The sequence below is a fragment of the Alligator mississippiensis genome, chromosome 1 (genome assembly GCF_030867095.1).
Source record: "Alligator mississippiensis isolate rAllMis1 chromosome 1, rAllMis1, whole genome shotgun sequence".
Classification (NCBI taxonomy): domain Eukaryota; kingdom Metazoa; phylum Chordata; order Crocodylia; family Alligatoridae; genus Alligator; species Alligator mississippiensis.
Genome location: NC_081824.1, coordinates 75,142,599 through 75,160,527, shown reverse-complemented (window position 1 = coordinate 75,160,527; position 17,929 = coordinate 75,142,599). Strand labels below are relative to the sequence as shown.

Here is a 17,929-nt window from a genome sequence, read left to right as displayed (position 1 = left end):
GCAGAGATGAGGAGCCCTGGGTAAAGGGGGTGGAGTTGGGGAGCCCCAGTGAAGGGCGAGAAGAACCAGAGGGCCGAGGGCCTATGGCCAAAGGGAGCCCACTTCAAGAGAGAGCAAGGCAGCATAAGTTGGTGATACATGAAAGAGACCCTGTTAGAGAGGGTGGAGTGTGTGAGGCCTGAGTGAGAGGTGGGTGGTATAAATGTGCATGTGACTGAGGCCTGACAGCACGGCCTAAGCTTGCTCCGGCTGTAGGCAGGGAGCACTGTAACATCTGGATGCCATCTGTGAGGCATGGGCTGCAGTGTAGGGGAGGTATGGAGCCACAGATAGCGTCCCTTGGCATCGGGGCAGTAAATGGGCATTCTCCTGCCTAATTAAGATAATTAATAACAAGGCATGACAGGAGAGTCAGGTGGGGGGGGGGTGCCCAAAGGCAAGTGGGGAACCTAGCACTGTGGCTAGGCAGGGAGCCCCACCTTTGCTACACTCAGTATTGGAAATATATCATTAGGAGGTGGTATATGATGATCTTATAATGATCTTACTACAATGTGTAATAATAGAGTTATGTATTTCTGATTATATAGGATATGGAAGGGTGTTGAAGGTATTTGTAAATAATAATCATAAAAATAAATGGATAGCCAACATATCCTGGGTTCACTAACAGGCATAAATAAACAAACTGAGGGAACTGACATACTGACTTAGCATCATTTCTTTGGCAGGAGGGAGGGAAGGAAGTGTGGTAGTGATAGCTGGGTTTTGTCACTACTACTTAGGGAGCTGATTGCATGTGGAGGTAGTGAATTGGGGCACATACATAGGTTAACCATATGTATATTGCCAGAATCTCAGGCTTTTGTTGGATTTCTCAGTCCCTTCACCCTGCAATCAAAATGGCATTGTTATAGTGCTGCAAATGGAAAAGTGAAATTAAATGTAGCAGAGCCTTCTTAATCAAGAGAGGTTTGCCTGTTTAGGAAGGCTACCTAGAATTTAGCTCTTTAGGCTCACTGTGATATAGGGTCACTCAAAGAAGGGGTGAGGGAGTGGGGAGATTTCTGTATACTTGGACACATTTTTTAAATAACTTTTTCAAAGGAACAAGAAAAATATGTGAGGAACACACGGGTGAAGTAGTCAAAACAAAAATATCAGGCTTTTCAGGTGCCTGTGATAGTCCAGGATGGTGGGAGTCAAGTACTGGCTGATAGATGGGGACAATGAATGATAGGTGCTGAGTATCTGATTTATTCCACATCAAAATTTTACATAAAAAATGACAAAAATGGAAGTATTAAGACAGGTGCCTATGATTACATAGACTACTTCATTGATGGTTTCCCTTTCCCTAAAACTTCATCTGTGTTTTACAGGGTTTTTTTTAAAGTCTGTTAGCTTTTTAGGTTGGGGACAGTGTTTTTCTTCAATAGTACAATGGTCAATCAATGCCCAATCAATTTTCTTTGATTGTGCAATGCACTGTGGGTGCAGCTACAATGCGAGGGTACCAGTCACAATTCTGTACTTAAGATTACATTCTGTTTGGTATTTAAAACATAATTTTGCCTGTCTTCAGAATTAAAAATACTGTCCGCCCAAACTTTCCAGCACTACCTCTTCAATTGTAGCATGAATTCTTTGAGAATTGTCAAAAATTCTATTAATATGAGATGTAACCAATTAAAAATTGTGTCCTTAAAAAATAACATATGCCAATCTCTTCTGTCTTAAATTAACAGAATAATGGAGACATTTCAAACTGTCTAGACAGTTAAAAATAATTGAAATCTTATGCACAGGCTATATTTGAGGAAGTCAGTTTATAATTAAGCTAAGTTATTAATGGTTGTCATAATTGTCATTATTATCATAAGCTACAGACAGGCATAGGCAATTCTTAATTGAGACTATTGTTACATGATAGGTAACTGAACCACTCATCACCCCTGTGGACAGTTTCTCATGCAGTGATTTTATTAGTTGTAAAGGTGTGAGGCAGTGGTGTGAAAGCTTTGGGCTCTGGACTGAATCTAACCCACGGGGCTCCTCACATGCTCAGAAATGTGGCAGCAGGGGAGCAGTGGCACTGTTAATTTCTGTGGGTGGAACACACTGGAGGATGGGACCTGTCATGTCACTGCTTATTTGACAACTGATCTTGAGAGTACCCAAAGCAGGATCTTCTCCCTCAACTCGTCTGCCCTGACTTGTCGTTAATATAATTCTAAGGAGGGTTCAGTGGTGTAAGTACGGACGTCCTGGGTACTCACAGTTTGGATGTGGTTGACATTGGGGCTCTGCCTCCCCTATACCCCGTTCACATGCCAACCATTGGTGCTAAAGCTTTATGATCACTTGCGGCAACTCTGGCCTTGTCTGGTCACCCGGTGATCATCAACCAATATCCCAGCTACTGATTCCTCAGTGGAGGGCCGCCCAGGCTTATGGACATTTCCCCAGCCCTCTTGTGGCTGTCCACCTACTCCCCACTGTCTAGGCACCATGCATCCCAGCAGGCCAGGGATCCCAGGATACTTAGGGGGTGTGTACAGTCTCCTCTACCACAGGACCACAATTTTTTTAGAAGGATCTTGACCAGGGGTGGGCAAAATACAGCCTGCAGGCTGGATCTGGCTTTGTCTGGCCCATGGCGTGTCCCTCGGTCCTGCCTGGCCCAGGTATCATACCACAATGGCGCGTCCTGCCAACCTGTGGGCTTGCAGTGGGGTGGGGTGGCTTCACACTAGACTGACTTTCTAGGCAGCCCAGGTGGCAGGAGCTGCTGGCCCCAGCCCCGTGGTACTGGTGGGGACTTGCATGCAGCTCCGACCTGTCCCGTGCCTGCTGCAGACTTGCCTGCTCACTCTGAACAGCTGCAGCAACAGCAGTGCCAGCAGGGCAGAAGTGTGCTCGGAATGGGGGAAAAGTGGCTCCTCCCCCTTAGTGCTGCCCACCACTTCCTGTAGTAGCCATGTGGAGCTCACGCTGGGCTGTGTTGTGCTGTCACCAGTGCCTCTGGGCTGCCCTGTGGGGCAGCAGAGGTAGCTCAGAGGAGCAGCAGGGCAGCCCAGCATGGGCACTGAGCAGCTGCTGCAGAAAGCGCTGGGCAGCACTGAGGGGGAGGGGCTGCTTTTCCCCTGTGCCGAGCATACCGCCACCGCTAATTTCAGTTCCTATGTAGAAGAGCTAAAATGGCCAGGCATTCTGCCAGCTAGAGGCTTTTCTCACCAGCCCAGAAAAGAGCATCTGCCAAGGCCTGTTTCAGACCCTTCCTTGTGGGTATAATTTATTACCTTGTACACAACTTATGTGCATATTGGTTAGGTGCATGGTTTGCTTAACTGCATAACACAATGCCAGTTCCAATTTCTGTAACATTGGTTGTCTACATATTGGTTAAGTTCATAAACTGCTTAAGTGCATAGGAACTCTTTGATGCCACTCTCGAGAGTGCAGTGTAGTTCTACTTTGGTTAACTGCATAATTTGTGAACCTGATTTGGAACATCACTTCCATGATTTCTAAAGCAGTCGAGAACTGACTGGGTCTTGTCAATTTTAAGGCTTCAATTAGAGGCGTATAGCACTCTGTGAAACAAGGAAAGGAGCCACAGAGGTGTGAATAGCTTAGTGCACCCTGTTCCTGCAGTTAAATAGGATTGTTTATGTTAAACAAGATCAAATTCTGGGCAGGTGCATACTCCTTTTTTTCAGTTCCAAGGCTATGTACCGAATTGGAGGACACTGTATTCAAACATAAAAAACCTTATGAATTTACATGAATAAACAATTCTCTTGGCCAAAGCAAGGTGCTATCTCCAGATTCATTTCCCTTTACCTCTTTATGTCCCACGAAGAAGACACACCCATCAAGCCTCACTTGGATCATGTGACAAGCCCGCAGCCCTAAGCTCTTCCCACTGCTGTTCCTCCCTGCCACTCAATCTAAGCTAAAAACAAATAGCCTTAATATGGAATTGACTGCAATATAGCATTTTTTATGGATAATGGTGTTAGCACTAGTTTCCTAGCTGCTTCCCAAGTGTCCAAGTCAGGCATTAGCATTCTACTTACATTTTCCACATAGCTTAAATGGGATACATTATTAGAATTATTAACTGTAAAAACAGCTTGATAATGCTGTTGGCAGAGAATACTTGTTCTATTGTATCCTAGAGGTGGCTGTACATCAGTGATGTGTGAAATGAACCCTGCAACATCCAGCTTTTAGAACACTGTGGCCATTCTTGATGAAAGGTGATTATGTAAATGTAAAGCATTTTCATTTCAAAAAAGGACTTTTTTGGGAGCTAGATAACACTATCTGTACACTATGCTTTCTGATCCGGGATTAATCATAATAAATCAGCCCTCTTCTCATATGCTGAACTGCTAATCAGAAACACAATGCTTTGAATATCTAGTCTTGTTCCTCCATGGGTCTCAAATTACTTTGAAAATATTAATAACAATAATTAAATTAAGCTTCACAATTCTCTTGGGGGGTGGGTAAAATACATAAACAGATTTGATTCATAGGTGAAAAGGGACCATTATGATTCTTCTACTCAAAGGGCGCATCTACACATTCATTAATGTGCAGTAGTTACTGTGCATTTAGTTTAGTACCTGCTTACTGAAGTACAAACTAAATGTGCAGTAATGACAGTTACTGTGCAGTAGTGCTAGCGCATGGTTTTTTGGTGACTCTTACGGCGCAGTAGCCTAATACACTGCACAGTAGTGTATTAGCATGGTTTTTGACTGGCATGCTACTGTGCAGTGTTATTAGGCTACTGTGCAGTAAGCAACTCATGTAGATAGGCCCAAGCTATACTATATTAGAGCTATACCATATCATTATATAATTAAAAAAAATATATATACATTTGGGGTTGAACAAGGCAAATGCTTCAGAGTGCCCACAGTTCTATGTAAGTTGAAGGGCTGACATATAAAGGTTGTGTTAGACTGCAAACTCTTTGGGGCAAGGCCCATAGTTTACTGTGTTTATAAAATACCTGACACAATTAGGTCCTGGACCATAACTGCAGCTCCTAGGCATGACTGCAATATACTTAATTAACATAATTTATTAATTAAAAAATCAGTCGAATGTCCAAAGACTTTGCCTGGATCACTTTCTACATGATGAAGGAGGTGTTACCAAATTTGCCCATTACTTTGGGGTGTGCTCATTTATTAGGGATAGTTTCTAGGGTCTTGGTGATTCTGTCAATGTGCTGCTTGTGTTACTATATGGAGCTGTATTTCTCCCTTCTGCAAGCCCTCACCCCCAGTGGAGCTATCTTGCAGGACTCAATCTCAATGGGACTGGGTTCCTCCAGTCACCAAATCAGTCATACACACAAACACACACAAATTAACGTGACACGCCTGATCTGGCCAGGCTGATCAGCATGGACAGGCTGACACCCTCATATGCCAAGAATCAGTTCATAAGAGCAACAATAAAATGCAGTCAGACACAAGCACACAGGTAAACAGAATCCCTCTGAATCCGGCTGGGTGTCCAGCTGACACCCTCATGGGCCAGCATTCAGTTCATAAGGGCACGTCTGAGTCAAACTGGGTCAATCAGCCTGTACAAGCTGATCCCCTTATGTGTTTCAAACTCAGCACGTCCCAATCTTTGGCCTCTTGATGAGCAGACCCCACAATAATTTAGGCTTCACAGGGATCTTTAGCATAGGTAAAAGAAGCGTTGCTGCAGAGCACAGGAGGAAAAAGAAGCAGAGAAGGAAAAATATACCCAATTACTTCCAGTTTGCCTATAAAAGTTATTTATTGCTAAGCATATGAAATGTATAATAGTACTAGTAATAGACATGCAAAAGAAAAACAAACACAAACAATGACAATACTACCCTGGTTTCACTAAGTATTTGGGGAAACTTAGCTCAAGCTTAACTGATACAGTTCAGGTTCAGAAGTTTATGCCTAGAAAGAAGAGAGAGAACGCTGGGAATCTCACCGAGTCCACGGTACCCAGGCTGCAAAGCTGACAGGCACAGTCCGTAGCACAATCCTTGAAGAGAGAGACGATCTGTTCTTCCAGCGTCCCAAGAACAACAGGGGATGGTGTCAGCACAGGAGTTTTCTTCGTCTTCTTTCTTTCTCCCTCTTTCCTCCTGCTTCTTCTTTTTCTTTCTCTTTCTCTCTTTTTTTTTTAAGCACACACACTTACAGATTTTTATACCCTCAGTTCAGCTGCTTTGAAGCACCCTCAGTAGTGTAAATCATTGTCTTTTCTATTGACAAGGGGTTATCTGGTTTGGACCATCTCAGGAAACTGATTGATAATCAGGAAACACTTAAAATTAGGGAGTAACCCAAATACTTGGGAGCCAGCTTGAGATTCCTATGGATGGCAGATATCCTGATGGGATATCTCATGGTTTCTTCAGGAACAATAGATAGCTTGCAGTATCAGGATTTTGGATTTTTACTTGTTGTGCACAAGCCTCAGCTTAGCATGACTTTTCCAGATTTTACTATAGTCTTTTAACAGACTTAAAGCAATTATTGGGGTGCTCATAACCTTTTGTGGAGAGGACTCCCACCAGTCGTCTCGGGAAAGATACGACAACACCTGGGATTAGGGCTCCAGCAGGCTGGATGCTGTGATGAACCCTTAACCATTGTTCAAATGTTGCCCGTACCCCCTCAGACTCGGTCTCTTGCCTCAGCATTCCCTAACCCGGCAACCGAGTTTTAGTCAATCAAGTTTAAATAGGCCTCCCATAGTGGGACCGGGGAACGTACGGCCCGAGATGCCTATTAAACTTAGAGCTGTGTGTGTGTGTCTGGGGGGGGGGGGGGGGAGTCCTTAGCAAATCCAGATTAGAACTGGTCTGATAAATGCTGAGCTGGGTGTGTGTGAACATGGGTTAATTAACATTGGAAGCACAGATTCCCCATCATGCAGCGCTCTCCTGCTTCTCTGGTCCCAGAATTCACTGCAGTCTCTGCTTCAGGCTTTCTGTTTTCCATCTCTCATGTAAATGAATGGTCATCTGGTTCCATCTCAGATGCAGATGAGACCGAGGGCAGTTGTTCAGTCTTATCACCCTTATCTGGAGAGTTTTAGGTGCGTCTCTCACTGCATCTTAATCAGTTTCGTTTAGGTGGGGGGGGGGGGGAGTCCTTTGTGAGTCAGACAGACTGCATCCTGTGCCAGGGTTGCCCAAGAATACAGAGCTGAGGCGTAACAGAGGATGAAGATGGTGGGAGGAAAACTGTAGTCTTGGTAACAAAGATGTTTTGTTGAAGAAACAAGCAATTTTCCTCAGCATGCATTAGTGTTTCAAAGTGATTATGCTTTTTGTGCCAATGTTTGTGTTTCTAGTACCAATAACATAGGTTGCTAACTAATGACTTTCTGAACATTAGTACATCTTATAATTTAATTGAGAAATTCATGTATTTGAATCACAAAGCAATTCAAAATGAGTTTCTGTTAAAACAAGAGAAAGTAAATATTCATCTCTTACAGTATACATGTTAGAATTGCAGAGAGGGTTGACTATGAAAATGGGACATTTTGCATTATTGATTAAGCTTCTCTGTTTTAATTTGAACTGTCAAAGGAAATGAATAGAAATCTCATGTTTGGGAGCATATATGATTATTAGGGATCTTCATGCTGGAAATGCAGGATGCAGTGGCATCTTTAATCTTGCAGTTTCTCCCACATGCCCCCTCACTGCTGATTGGCAGAGGAGCTCCGTTGCTCGCCATTTGCCGCCTGCCACCTACCACTTGAGCCTGATGGCTGGGAGGCAAAAACCACAGCATACTTAAAACTGCAGTTTTTGCCTCCCAGCTGTCATGTGCAGGTGGTGAGCAGTGAGCAAATGGGCCCCTCTGCCAATCAACAGTAGGTAGGGGGTGTGTGCACAGGGGAAACGCTAAAATTAAAGAAGCCACTGCGCTGCACACTTCCGGTGCAGATTCTGGAGATCTTTAATGATTATTTATCAGGTATAAAGTTAAGACTCTCAGAGACTAGTTCATATTAGATACAGGTATTTTCCTTTAGCCATTTGTCAGCTAGGCTAGGGACAGAAATTATGCATAAACTTGTATAAATGATTGGAAACTGGTTCAAATCTGTAACGCAACAGAATGCACATAAACTGCTTTCAAATGGCCAAAACCAGTTTATGATAAATCTGGATGGATGTAGTATCAGACTTAACTGATTTAAGTCAAACTGGTTTACTGAACTTCTGTCCTAGATACCCTCCAGATTCAAGTTAACTCACAGTCCTCCAGCATCCCAGGATATTTTGTACCTCCCCTGAAATCACTCCTTTTACAGGATGAGCAGGTTAGCCCTGGCCCAAGCTATCTGCTCCAGCTGAGCTGGGAGGTATGCTCTAGTGCTTCTTGGCTTCTGGCCTTGGCCACTTTCAGGCATGTAGCTGCATTTCTGGAATCAAAAGTGAATGGCTGTTCACTTACTTGTCAATTCAATCTATGCCGGTTAAACTAACCTGTAATAATTTAATCAATTCATCCTTGGGCTTTTTGTCTGTTTGTACTTAGCCCTAAAGAAACCATGTTTCACAATATGATTAAAAGAAATCCCTATTTATCTTGTTCCCGAATGTCTACAAAAAAAATAGACCACAGAAATACAGACATTGACATACTTAATTACATCAATAGTCCATCTAGTTTGGTATCTTGCCTCTGTCTAATAATATGTACTTGATGTTCTAGACTTTAAAATGTCCTATAATATATCAAGACAATTAACTGAGCAATTTAGTCTGTACAGGAGAAATGGGCATTCCTGACCTCTGGTGGTGAATCAGCCATATTTTATGAAGTTTGGTTTCTTCAGTCAATTAAAAATATAGCTCTCTGATTGGAACATGATGATTAAAATATGGATACCAAAAATATTATATAAAAACATGATAACATGATTTTTTTGCTCTTCCATAATATTTTAGCAAACATGATACTGTCTATTCAAATTCTGCTTAGAGGAACTGGATTGCAGATGAGCCCATTCCATAATGAAGAATGAAAGTAGAGCAAAACAAAACCCAGTCATCCTATTAGTTTAGCATTACTTCCAAAAAAGTACCATAATTCAGCTAATAATGCCTCATAATTAGATATTCTGACCTTGATAAAGGGCCAAATTCTTAATTTTGTAGACATTCCTTAATAATGGTATTATTTCTGTTTGGGGGCTGCATCATTTAGTTGATTTGGTGGTTTTGCTAAAATTGTAATAATTTATAATAGTAATAATAGCAGTAATTACATATTACTAAGATGCATTATGTTCCTTTTATAAGATCCCTGCTGGTTTATCCTGCTGGTGTTTTTATTTCTCTGTACATTTGAAAGCAGAAATGGCTAGCAGTCAATTCTGTATGTGCATTAAGTACTGAAAGTCTTATTATCTCTGAATAATCAATGTTTGGCTGAAGTTCAAGAACCCTAATAACAGATCTTAAAAAGTCTGATTCAGTTTCATTTGAAGTCAGTGGCAAATTCCTATTGATTTCATTTGGAGTAGTTTGGGGCCAAAAATGTTCATTTAAGGAAAACTTTCGACAATAGGCTGAATGAATCTGAGAAATTTATCACATTTTTTCTCTAAATCCAACAGAATATTTCAGCCACACACACTATCAGTCCATTTTTAATGCCCCTTAACTGTTTCTTCCTTTCCTCCGTGTAGTGTTGTTTTATCTTGTACTCGGGCTACTAACTTTTTTTATGAAGCGAAGCAGCAGCTATGTACCTTTGTATTGGTCTTTTTGTTTCCGAGTTACAAAGAAACTGAAACAGCCATGGGCAAACTTGGAAAGGCTGAGAGACTCAGGGAAGTATTCAAACATTAGGATATTTCTGAACAATTTTCCTTTTCACGAACCCAATGAAAGAAGATACTTAATCCCTCAAACAGGCCCCCATCTCTTTTTGGCCCAGTAATGCCAGTCAGGAATATCTTCAGTCTACTGTCCAGGCCCTTTTACTGATACCTAGCTTCAGCAATTCCAGTTATCTATCTACATCAGGGGTTGGCAACCTTTTAGGAGCCACGGGCTAGGTCCAAAGATGGGCTGCTGCTTCTGATCTGGCAGCTGGCTCTCCCTTGTCACATCACTGCTGACCTGCTGTTGAATTGCCACCATTGCCACTTTCCCCCAACCTCATCACATCACTGCTGACCTGCTGTCAAATCACCACCATCACCACTCTTCCCCAACCTCATCATTGCTGACCTGCTGCTCACATCCCATACTCTTAAATTGCTGCCCAAAATTCTGGCTTCATAGGCTGGATGCAATTCCTTTGTGGGCTGAATCAGGCCTGAGGGCTGTTGGTTGCTCATTTCTGATCTGCAGCAATCCATTGCTACTTCTAGCATTTCAGAAATTCCCAGGTCAGAGGCACCCACAAAGGCATTGAGCGAGAGGCACCACAAGAAAAGAACAAAGTGGCACCCAAACTCATGAGATATGCCAGCAGAGCTGTTGGATTTTGCAGTGGACACTTAAGAACAGGAGAGAAACGAAGGATCACATGGAAGGAAATCAAGGATATGCTAGGAGTATACAGGGGAAGAAAGAGCTGGTACTAAGGTTGTTTGGAATTGTAAAGCGCCAAGAAAAGGGGTGGATTCTTTTTTGAATATCTCAGGGTTTGGTGTAAGTGGTCTTTGTAGAAAACTCCCCGAATCAGTCTAAGAGGTAAATCTTCAAATAACTGCATCACCGAAGAGTGCTTATTTATTTTCCTGGCCTTCACGTTGTTGAGGAGGAGCAAAGGTCATGGATAGTTATAGTTATAGTTATAGTTACAGTTACTGTTATAGGTCATGGATAGTTATATTCAACTATGGGTAAATATTTTTAAGAGTTTAATTTTCTGCATCAAGGTAACTTAGGGTTTGTTTGTACCATGGCTGTGGCATGTCTGAGCACTGACAGGAGTGAGCATACTCCATCCAAGCCTGCCCATGTAAGTCTGCAGACATATTCCAGACCCAAAAGTCTATCAGTGGGTCTACTCTAGTTCTGATCTGGTCCCCCATATGCTGCTTTCAGAGTTGCTGGAGACTGACGGCTTGAGAGCGGGTACTGGGGATAAGCTTGGAGCAATCCCATTGTTGAACCCCTGGGTCTCTAGAGCAGCGGTTCCCAACGCGGTGTCCACAGGTGCCATGGCACCTCCCCGAGGTTTATTCAGGTGCCTGCATGCATTTTCACAATCAGTAAAAATCATTATTCCAACAAAAAATTCTGTCAATGTTGATTGAACTCAGAACAGCAACATTTCAATTTTTTTTTCCACAGGCTGTATGCAACGCCTGCCAAAATGAGACTGAGTCAGTCTGACTGATGCAGTGATGGAGTGGTACTTACTACTCCCTCCCTGAACAAAACTATGCACATGCGCATATCCAGGATTCTGAATTCTAAACTTTTATATTCATATTAGTGCCCACTGTTTTTTCTTTTAAATTCAAATGTGCCCTTGGGTACATAAACATTGGGAACCCCTGCTCTAGAGCATGCCTGCAGACCTTCTGCTGCTGGGATATACCACCACCATGGGGTAGACTAGTCCTAAAAGTTCTTGGAAGCCCTCTGAGTTCCATCCCCTGCCAAGAAAACCCAAGGCATCTCTGTGGAGACACAAAGGGGAAAGAAAGTGGTCTTAATACATGTGAGACATAAGAAGGGACAGTGTCACCCAGCCCCCATGGACAATCAGTAATTGGGAATAAGGGGGCACATCTACACAAGATACTACTGTGCAGTCATTACTGCACGTTTATTTAGTACTTGTATTAGCAAGTACTAAATAAATGCAAAGTAACCAGAGTTACTGCATGGTAGCGCTGGTGAACGTCTTTTAGTTGTTGCTACTGTGCAGTAGCCTAATACTACTGTGCAGTAGTGTATTAGCACTATGCATGCTGTGATGCACTGCTGTACAGCATTTTTCAGTTACTGTGCAGTCAGCAGCTTATGTAGATGTGCCCAGGAGGTGGGAAAGACACCTTGAGAAAGCAGCTAGTACAGGCAATGGGAAAAAACAGCCCTCCTTTCCAAAGAAAGCCAGATAGGAGGGGTGCTAAAAACAACCTCCTATAATGGGGTTTTGGAATTGGGGGGGAAAAAAACCAGTGTAACTGCATTGGAAACTGGTTGCTTGAGGACTGATCCTCCCTTCTGCCCACCCCACCCCACAGCCCCCTGGAACAGAACAGTCCCATTGATATCCCACTACTGCAGTTTGCCAGAGGGTAAACCAGTCAGCTCTGAGGCTATGACTAGACAGCTATGTTCAGTTTGTGTAAAAAAAAAAAAAAATAAAAAAAAAAATGCTTTGAATCATAGCAAGATAAAATATACCTCTGTCAAGACTTTGTACCATTGATAAATTCTTCTACAAAGGAAAACGACCTCTAGTGAACATTTCTTTAGATAATATCTCTGGAGGGGTAATGCTTCTGGGAAATGCCTTTGGAGAAAAAGAGGCAGAAATAAAGTGCCTCTGGGAGAAAAATGCTTCTGAAGACTTCTGTGGATTCACCATGTCCCTTGACAAAACCTCCTATATTTTGTTTCTGAGCTCCTAGACAAAGTTTTTATAGCTTCAAGCAGAGCCCAGACATCCCTCAGGTGAACAAAAACTTACTATGCTCCACTGCAATTAAGTCCAACACTATTCCTTCTGACACTTGCCTCAGCTGTTCACTCTGTCTCTCTGCTTCAAGGTGCTGTGCTGCTTTGTTACGCAGGGTAGGGAGGAACTGGGAGGAGAGGTTGTGTTTGGAACACAGTTAAGCTCCCACTCAGTGGTTGTAATAAAGGAACATAGTTTATATCCATAAGGGAGAAAGTTTAAATATATATCACCCTCCTCCATGAACTACTTACCAAACAAACCAGAATAGTAGATCTCAATAAAACTGAGCAGTGTGTGCGCAGTTTAGGGAGGATTCCAACCCGCATGTAGCAAGGAAGAGAGTTATTAGAAGTGTGTAGACCAAACAAGAAGTACAGGACTGACAATGTCTGTTTAACTTAAGTGAATAGAGCCCAAATCTCATTTTGGAACATAGCATGGAAAGAGGCCTCCTGGGCGATTGAGTCTGATCTCCTGCATTTGCATGCAGTCATTTACCCAAGCAATCCCCAAAAATCTCCACTTCACATAACTACAAGGCACACTACTCAAAACACCAACATAACATGCAGTTGTTAAAAGCAGGGGAGAAAAAGGCACTACCAGTGCCCCACCACTGCAGTGAAATAGAAGCAATAGATTAATATATTCTCAGAAGATCTCAGGAAAAGAACTATGGACATCAACTCATAGGAAACTATCACTCTGGACCACCCTAAAGGGAGGAAGAGACTGCTGCAAGGATCTCAGTTCTACTTTGAAACCTTACGATAACAACAGGAGACGAAAAAGTGGGAGTGATATGTAAATGACTATGGTGCTAGTTCTCCAACTTTTGAAAAGTTTTCTTTAGTCAATTTACATGTCCCTTAGAGCATCAGTGTGTCAAAGACCACATTAAGAAGCCAAAGCCACCCACCCCACATGGAAACATGTGCCTGAGTTGATATGTGTCAATTCTGGATAGGCCTCATCAGCCTTCTTTGGACTCACAGGTAAGACACTCATGGAAGACAATCATCCCTGACTGCGAGAGGTTGTCGATAATGGACAAAAGAAGACAAAAAGCTCACAGTCTGTGACAGTCTGACTGGAGGGAAAAAATCTTTCCTGGCCCCAAATTTGGCACTTACTATGACTCCAAGCAGAAGAGCAAGACTCTCTACCCAGGAACCTTTCTCAGCTAGCTTGCCTACAATGGTAGACAAATGGAAAAAATCTGCTGAGAATTGGCAGTGTACAATAGCAGAGCACAGTAGCATTTTGAATGGAAAATGGAAAATATTAATGCACAAGTAAACAGGTTTTTTTGGCCATAACTTTTCCATCCAGATACTTTTATGGGTCCTAACATCATAGTACCTGAGTGCAACAAGAAATCATTAGCTGTGAGAATCACAGTAAACTAGACTATTTACTAAATGTGAGCTAGTTAATGAATTAAAGAAAATAAGTCATGTTTTCATAACAGTGGGTCATTTTTATAATTTCTCACTTATTTACACATCAACCAAGGTAGGATTTAGGTAAGCATGTTTCAAATGGAGATCTGGATTGATTAAAACAGGAAATCCTCTTGTTAAAATGTGGGGTCATTTTTACTATCCTTTATGCCAATGCAATTCTATTGACTTCAAAAAGATTTATTCGCAGTTCATTGCAGCATGAAAAGAATACCTGACCTTGGGCATATTTTTATTCCTGTGCAGTGTAGAAGTAGCATTTACAACAATTCAGCTTGAATTCAGTGATAAAAAGAATATTTTATACAATCTTTATGCAGATGATTCACCTTGCTGCACAAGTAGGCAAAGGCCAAAATTCATATATAGTAAACAGTCTTCTTCTGACTATGGTGTTAGTTCTTTGTCTTTTGAAAAGCTTTCTTTAGAGTCAATTTACATGTCCCTTACAGCATCAGGCTGATTCATATGAAGAATGCTGTTAGTTATGGTATCAGTTGCTTTGCTTTGCAGTAACTGGTAACAGCCTGCACACTCTTACTTTATGGTAAGTGGAAGATAAACTGGGTTAGCTAGCCCCATTTTGACTGAGGCTTAAGATAATGCAGTAGCAACATGCACAATGGCAGTTACTGAGAAACAGTTGAGGCATAGGTTGAAGTTATACATTACATTTAGACTATACTAAATTTGTGCAATGTTAAACAGTGTTAGAGAGTGCTGTGAGATTTAAGGGCTGTGCACATTAAGGGTTAATACCATTTCTTCACAGCTCTGACTTGCTCTAACTAGATTAGAGGGCTGGTGAGCAGGGGCATGGATAGAAGCCAGCACACCTGGGCTCTATCCCTGCTTTGGGTGAGGACTAGGGGAGGCTGGGAACACTGTATCCTGGGATGCTGGAGGACTGCAAATTGCTGGTTTTAACTCCCTGGAGCAGGCTGAAGTCACCCTAACCTGAGCTAGGTAGCCCAACCCAGATTTAACCCTTGCCTGAAGTGGTATAACTTTGCTCAGAAGGCACTTAGCACGAGTTAGCAAGCTTTGATAACACTTGAAAAGTCCCTTGGTTCTTGTAATACTGACCAGAGCAACACATAAATACCTTCTAAGATTTCAGTGATTTTTAGACAAGCACCTGCCTCCCACTGATGAGTGTTACAAACCAAAGTGCTTTTCAAAATCCCACTAGCCATCTGTCTGCATCTTTAGGTGCCCATATATATTTAAAATCTCACTGTAAGTCACTTTTGCAAATGTGAATTTTACTCCTAAATCACTTACTCTTGAAATATTTTACCACCAATCCTGCTGACTTCCCTTGTGCAATTTCAAAGGGAATTTTGAACAAGTCCGCAGAACCATATCCTAAGATAATATTTTGACATGTTATTAGATATAGGTAGCTCCAGAAACTAGAATAGATCTCTTCACAAACCATCTTCTTATCCTTAAAATAGATAATACTTTCTATTTTTACCCATGCATTCATTCCATATATCCTTTCATTTAATTCCAATAGAGATTATTCTTTTTGACGTTTGTACTGATTTTTTTTGTTTTGTATTGTACTATTTTCTATTAAAATAATGTTACAAATGGGAAACGTATTATGGTTTTTAAAAAGAGAAAACTATTCCCTTCCCAGTTTAAGAAGCTTTTGGAAATCCGTGCGATTCTTCTTTTTTCAAAAAGGACTGTGTTTACTGAAAAACAGCAGCAGATTGCAAGATCCTTGATATGAATGTCCTCATGAAAATCACCTGAAAAACAGCACTGGGCTCATATGCCCACAAGCTGACCTTCCTCTCATTACACAAAAAAATGCTCTGTTTGAAAGTCAAGTACGAGATAAGATCAACATGACAGAATGGTAATTACGTTAAGTAATATTCAGTCATTATGCAAAATGTACAGTTGATCCAATGGCTTAGGTGTAGGCAGAAAATGCCATCTACTTTACTTGTATAAAAGAAATGGCCAACTTTTTCTTCTCATTCTGACAGAAAGGTACATCTTAGCTCCAGGAACGGTGCACAGAAACTACAAGCATCATTCAGATTCTGAGTCATCTGCTCTTATCTCATTGAACAAACTGAAGGAAGGTAGTATCTTTAATTCTTATTGCTATTACAAAGGAAATGTTCGTATATTTGTCTAAATATTTATTTTTCTTTTCAGAGTTCTTATTGGCAAATATTCATCTAAAGGGTTGAGTTGAAAAGAAGGGTTGAGAAGGAGGGTTGTACTGGTATAGATTGGATGGGGAGGTTAGTTCCAAAACTCTATTGAGCTTTTACATCTGACTTATATGTTGTGACCAATGATCCCAGGCATAGTTGATATTCTGGCAGTAATCATGGGTTACTTATTTATTTAAGTCATAGGAATTCCTTTTTTGTATCAAACATTGACCATTATAGAGGTTTTGGTATTGAAGCATGTTCTAAAATTGACATTCATAATTTAAAAGAGAATTTTGGGCATGATTCCATGTACTTAAGATGAAAATATGACTCACCTTTACATTCTATTTTCAGGCAGTTATTAAGCTCTAGCTTTTTCATAGTAAGTCATAAATTCTAATGTCACTCAGTAAAAAAATCTGGAAATGAAGAAAAAAGTGAATTTCAATTTGGATAGTGTCAAGCGCTGTGAAATCACAGTCAGTTTACGTAAAAAGGTACAGTGATAATCCCATGCTAAAATATATAAACTATGAAATGAAGATGATTATTTACAGTCAGCTCAAGGCAAGTCCATGAGGCAAAGTGCACTGGCAGGCTTGTGCAAGACGAGCTCTTTCAGTGGAACTTGACACAGTGGAACAGGAAATCCAATGTGCACTTGATTTGAAGAGCAGTTTGCATATTCAGTTGATCAGTTAAGTGAATGACTTGTCTATAGAACCAGTGGTGATGCATAGGAGGTGCACGGGGGTGCACGTGCACCCCCTGAGAGTGCTGGTGTATCCCCTGACTGGCTGTACTTGCCACGTAGGGGATGGGCAGGGGGGGGTAGGTGGGAACACTGGTGCCCCCCTGCAAGTGCTGGCCAGGGAGTGGAGAGCTGTGGCGATCCCAAAAGAGGCTGCAGTATCGGGCAGCCATCTTGTGATCAGCCATTAGGGGACCCCCCCCCCACTTGGTCAGTGGGATCAGCTGTGTGGGGATCCCTCCTGTCAGTGAGATTGGCTGTGGGGGGACCCCCACGGTCACTGACTGGTTGCTGGGGGGCACATGCCCCCCCAACTAAGACAGCACCAGTCGCCCATGTATGGAACAGGTTGCAAAGCAACCTTGTGAATTTCAAAACAAGAACTACAAATGCAATATATTATACCACAGTGATCCCAAAGTGCTGCCAAAACATACACAGCCTATAACGTCCCATTACCTTTTAGAATAATAACAATGAAAGTTCATAATAAGTAAAAAATAAAAGCTCCCCTTGACTTGCTGGTAAAACTAGACGAGTGAATATGGATAGCAGCTAACAGGTTTGACAGTCTGGTCACTGCCATAAAACCAAACAAGCAGAAGGGATTCCATATGAAATTCACTGTAACAACAAGAGTCCGCACCCTGAGCAAAAGTGGTGGTAGGATTGGCAGCAGGAGCCAGGCTGGTTGTTACAGCTGTGGGAGCTGGCTGGCAGCAGCTGCTGTTTCTGCACCACCTTTAAGTGGGTGCTTGGGGATGGTGCTTAGCTGCTTGTTACATTACTACTATAGGAACATTTGACAAGATTAAATCTAGGAGTCAAAAT

The 17,929-nt window shown here is 41.9% G+C and overlaps 1 protein-coding gene across 2 annotated transcripts in view; it reads left to right on the top strand.

Moving 5' to 3' along the window:
- CGA (glycoprotein hormones, alpha polypeptide) overlaps positions 1-17,929 on the top strand; it is a 35,511-nt gene that overhangs the window by 421 nt on the left and 17,161 nt on the right. Inside the window, exon 2 of one of the 2 annotated variants that reach the window (XM_019496793.2) lies at positions 16,168-16,266. The gene's annotated coding sequence lies outside the window, so the exon portion shown is untranslated. 2 annotated transcript variants of the gene reach the window in all.